A 5,922-nucleotide genomic window follows, 5' to 3' on the forward strand; every position below is an offset into this window, starting at 1 on the left:
TTCACAAGTGCACGAACCAAAACTCATTCAAACACAAATTATGAACCGCAAACACTTAAAATGCATATCATACATCGTTGGAAAGGTATTTTAACGAGGAATACAACTAAATACATATCATCAAACAATCACATCATTTTAAATGACCAAATCCTCGTCGAACGATCGTTAAAAGTTCATCATTCAAGTTTCAAGTTCGTAAATTGCATTTCATGATTCGGGAACTTACTACACACATATAATATACCGTTTCGTAGTTAATTACGCATACAGTACAACTAAACACTTTCCAACAACATTCCAAAGCATATAATGTATCAAAAGTTCGTTTTAAAATCTATCAAACCCTAACCAAGAATCACAAAATCGATAATAATGTTAATGTAAGGTTTTCATGTCATTCAACATACCAACGAAGCTAATGATGCTAGTAACACTTTTAACACATAAGGTTTAACATCTAACAACATTTAATCAACCAAAATCAAAGAGTTAACTAACCCATTTCAAGTGTTCATGCTAGTTATGTCAAATAATAAGATCGAGCAAATAAATCACATATTCATGTTAGACTCGAGCCATAGACACTAACTAACACCATTTCAAGTCTATAAGACGAATTAGAGAAATCTAGAGTTTTAGAAAAGTTAACCAAACGAGATGAAATTAGTATCAAGTTGTAGAGGATGAAGAGAGGATTCCAAATATGTAATCGGATTTGTTGTGAGCTTCCTAGATCCGAATTAGATGATAAATCTTTGATTATGTGAGTTGGGAGTAAAAATGGAAGTATGAGGAAGAGAGAAGAGATGAGTGAATGAATGAGTGGTGGTGGTGGGTTGACTAGTTGACCTAGTCAACTAGTTTACCCACTTGGCAACTTTAGTCCCTCGAGTTTGAAAGCGGGTGCGTGAATTAACCAAACGAATTATTTTAAAAACGCTAGAGTAAACAAGAGATGTTATAATTAAATAACAAAAATATTGGAAACACTTATTAACGGGGGATACTAATTTAGATAACGAAAGATATTATCTAAAAACAAAACGTGTTAAAATAAATTTAACGGAAAAAGGCGGGATGTTACACTCTTAAACTCCCAACAAAACATAGCAACCAATTACGAATTAACAAATTATTCTTGTTCCAACAAACTAACCGTTATGGCCGATAAGCTTAGAGAATTGGTTACATTTCTACCATTAAAAGACCTTAGATTCGCCAACGCACCACTTGTGGGTCATATGTGGTTCATGAGTTCTTTATATGACGTACGCGAAGAAGGTGAAGTACAATACCAACAATTCCCTTCAAAGTCATCCAACGGTCGAATTCTTTGCATTAAAGGTCATGATCTTCATGACGGATCATGGAATTACTATGCACTTGCGTACCCTGAATTCCTACCCAAAAATGCTACCATGGTTAATGGGCGAATTTTTGTGTCGTACAATCACTACGATTACAAGAACATATGGCATGGGTTGGGCGCGTTAGGCCCGTTCGTGGCGTGGCATTTAAAAAGCGGGTGTGCGTTACCCACTCACTGGATTTTGTACCAACGGGTAAGGTATATATGACAATTTAACAGAACTGAAAATTCTTTAAAATAACAATGTTATAATCATTAAAATAAATTGTTTCACGTGTTTTACCAATTACTACATTACTAACATTGTTCACCATCTCTTTTAGAATTTTGTTAACGACAACTCTAAAGGTTGTCATTAAGATGATTTAGACAGTTGTACATTTTAGTAACTGTCAATATAACGCATCCCAATCTAAGAAAAAGATATAAGACATTAATTTGTATATTATGTATACATTATGAAGGTCAGGACAAGTATTAGCCCATGGTTAAATAGGCTTATGGAGACAACATTTGGTGGGCCATTGAATATCGAGAAGTTCAATGAGACTGACAATGATCGGTCGCCAATGTGTTACGAGGAGGCTGCTGTGATGAAGCATTTCGACAGGGGGATGTCAAGGGAAAGAAGGATGAAAGTTTATGATCTAATTCGATGAAAGGCAAGGTTGATGTGTGGCGTTAAGGTGGACAGAATTGATAATGAGATCAAGATGACGTTGTTGATGAGGACAGGGGCTAGATCATTTAGGAATGAGACAGCGGTGGTCGAGATCTTTGAGAGGGCGTGTAAGAAGGTTGAGAGATGCCGATTAATTGTGGCGTATTCAAGTAATATCACCGTTTGTGAACAGGTAGTGCTTGTACACTTGTTCCACTTTGTTCATTTTTCGTATTCCGAGCTTTGGTGGCACATCCCCCAACTTCGCCACTCAATTTCTTAGACGACTCACAACAGAGCGTTGAATCTAAAATTTAACGACAATTCGCAAATTAACGCCTATTAACGCCACTAATAGGGCATCAGGATTGACTCCGTAAGAGCACCAGTTAGATTTCTGACAAAAATATTTGGGGCGTTTGATTTTTTTCAACCAACCTGAATTTAACAAACACACACACACACACACACACACACAATATATATATATATATATATATATATATATATATATATATATATATATATATATATATATATATATATATATATATATATATTCTACCAAAATTTCAATCATATTTTACGTCATCCAAAACCTTTTCACTAATATTTAACTCTCAAAATTAACATTTACAATTATTCATCTTCAAAATTTGACATTGTCACGTCACAACCGAAAAATCACCTTTTCTTCAAAAAGTGAAAAATGTGACTCGACATCAAAGTCACGGTTCCGGGTGATCTAATAATCCAAAAGTTACTAGCCATTGAAGTGTTGATGATTTTCAGATGTTTTTATTTATTAGAAAATTCAATTTCTCATGTCTTAACGGTAAATGACTAAATGTGTTGCGATTCTCTTTAGCAAGAGGAATACACTAAACCAAAATAAATAAAAAAATAAAAAAAATACTCACTTAAGGATCCTTGATTTTATTCACATCTTACTAACAAAACATTTTGAGTGGTTCACGGGATAATTCAATTAAGTTGTGTACGTCATACTAAATATATTTGCCCTTCCTAAGTACCTAAACATGAAAAACTTTATCCATTTTTAACGTTTATTCTTGATTTTTGTTATTTAACATGTGATTGTCAATGAGAAGTGCAGGTGAAGTTAATGGGTTCAACAGACATATTGGTTTCACCACATGGTGCACAAATGACTAACCTTTTCCTAAAGGTTGGCTCAAGCTAGCCGGTGTCGGCCAACCAGCGGCGGAACTTGAACCCGACTACAGAGGGGGCGAGTCAAAAAATTTAATAAATTTTTCATTGTCAGCAGGGGAGAACACTAAAAAAAACTTATTTTTTGGTAAAAAAAAAAAATTTTTAGTGTAAAATTTTTTTTCCAGTTAAATCCAGGGGGGATACCCCCTTTGGGTTACTCTATGTTCCGCCACTGCGGCCAACATGTTTTCCGATGGATGGCTAGTTGGTCTGGGATTATTCATCAAGGCACATGGCACGATTTGAAAGGCGAGCATTGTCCCTACCCTGAAACCGATCCTCGTTGTATGTCTATATATAAGCTTGGTAAAATTGGATACAATGCAACCTATTTTTCAAAGTGGGCTTCTAAAGTTTTAAATGAAGTCAAAATGAGAAAAAGTCAAGAGGCTGCTAACGAAAACAGAATTCCTACAAAGTGTGCTTGTATTTAGATTACTTCTATGAATAATGAATAATTATTCAAGTATGTGTACATGTAATGCGACGGATTAAGTTCGTGTTTTTAAGTTTCATATCAAAGTCAACCCTATTTTTGAAAAACATAAGTATAAGAATTTACAAATTAGGCCGTTGGTAATAAGTCAGGCCCAATTTTGTAGTGGGTCATTAAGCAAAGGTTGTGTTATTAAGCAAAGGCAGTTGGCAATAAATCGGGCCTAATTTAATCATTTCTTGAACAATGGGCTCGACCCTGAAGCCCAAGTAAACTCGGTAACACTTTGAGTTCAAAAACAAACCTAAGCACTATTTTAAAAGAGCAACACGCACAATACGTGTTGCTTGTATTATGTCGCGTATATTGCGCGTTAAAAAAATGTTTCGGATAAATGCTCAACAACACGCACCACGAATTGAGCATCACATGCACACAGTGCGTGGTACGTGTTTAGGGGACATATTGACAATTAAGAATTATAATTATTGTTAAACGCTTTGGATATGAGAGCATCTTGATCAATTTCTCCATTTCAAATTGGCAAAGTCACACTAAAGTTTTGTGGTTTTGCCACTTGCCAGTAATATATAAAAAGATGATTACGTTTACATTTTCGACTTTTGATAAACCAAACATATTTTAAAATTTTAACCTCATGCATTGATTCTTTTATGTAGTATATGTATATGTAGCAAGTATATGTATGTATGCGCTTAGCCATATGTAAGGGAACGAATGGAGACCACCTTTGCCATATATAAAAATCGTACTCCAAATTACTATGTAATAAGATAAGATAAGTTTTGAAAAAACATGTATTCTTTAATTGGTCAAAAATCTTATCTCAAAAACAAAATGTGCCCAAAAAGCACTACAATACAGCTAGATCACCTTTTTCACTCCCTTGTTTCTCAGCCTTTCCAATATTCTATATGCAAGTGTTTGTTTTCATAATAAGTATACAGTGATATATAAAACTAATATGAGTATATTTAGGAGTAATATATAAGAATAAGACTATCCTAATAAACCAATAAACCATCCTAATATGGTATATGTTTTGATATTCTTTTATAATATTTCATATTCTGTAGACGAGAAACGAATCTTATTTCAACCGTTACACTTGATCTAGAGACAAAAAAACACTAGAATAAGTTTAATCGGATAAACTTAGACTTTCGGGATCGATGAATCAAACGTACAAGAAATTAGACTGACACCTAGAGTTGTTATTCGGTTGGGTATGTTGTTGGACGAATTGCAGATGTGAAAATACGGGTAGGGCATGTGTAGATAGTGTAACATGACAAAGAAACTCGTAACCCATATATATAGTAATCTGCAGTGATTGTCTAGGACCATCGACTGATGGTCTTGATCTCACGCCCGATGATCTCCTTTCATCGGGTGATGGTCTAGACAGGCAACCTATAGTCTAGACAATCATCTTACGGTCTCGATAATAATAATTGATTAAAACATTAACGAATTATAAACACTATCCAAACATCAAAGTAAAGGACCGTTACAATAATGTTCATAACTAATGACTGAAATTGACGTACATAACACATAGAACTAGAGATTTACATAAAATGCACCAACATATTCAAATCTTACCAAGTACACCTTTTTGAATGATCCGGAAAAAAAAAAGTCAAAAACGATCATATGATAACGTGTATGTGTATGTTTCATGTTTAAATCTTACTATCGACACATTTTTTAGAATGACTACAGAAAAAAAAAAGAAAATCATAAACGATCATAGAATAATTCGATTCAACCATTGATAATGCTAAAAACGAACATATATTTCATAGCATTATCCCTCAAGAAAGACAAGCTTTTAATTGCAATTGTTCTATTTATAAGTGATATTCGTTTAAATAATAAAAAGGTGAAGACAAAAGACAGATTCGACGAATTGAAGACGCAAACGACCAAAAAGCTCAAAAGTACAAAATACAATCAAAGTGGTTTCAATTATTGATGAGAAACGTCTCAAAATTACAAGAGTACAAGACGCGAAACGCAATGTACAAGATATTAAATTAGACGCAAGGATGTTCCAAAATCCGGAACCGGGTCAACTCTCAACGCTCGACGCAACGGACCTAAAATTACAAGTCAACTATGCACATGAATATAATATAATATATAATTAATTCTTAAAATTAATATATATATTATATTATATAATATAAACGT

The 5,922-nt window shown here is 33.9% G+C and overlaps 1 pseudogene; it reads left to right on the top strand.

Annotated features, from left to right (window-relative positions):
• Positions 1-1,163: 1,163 nt before the first annotated feature.
• Positions 1,164-3,703, top strand: LOC139842723 (uncharacterized; annotated as a pseudogene).
• Positions 3,704-5,922: the final 2,219 nt, after the last annotated feature.

This window comes from Rutidosis leptorrhynchoides, chromosome 4 (assembly GCF_046630445.1).
Source record: "Rutidosis leptorrhynchoides isolate AG116_Rl617_1_P2 chromosome 4, CSIRO_AGI_Rlap_v1, whole genome shotgun sequence".
Classification (NCBI taxonomy): Eukaryota; Viridiplantae; Streptophyta; class Magnoliopsida; order Asterales; family Asteraceae; genus Rutidosis; species Rutidosis leptorrhynchoides.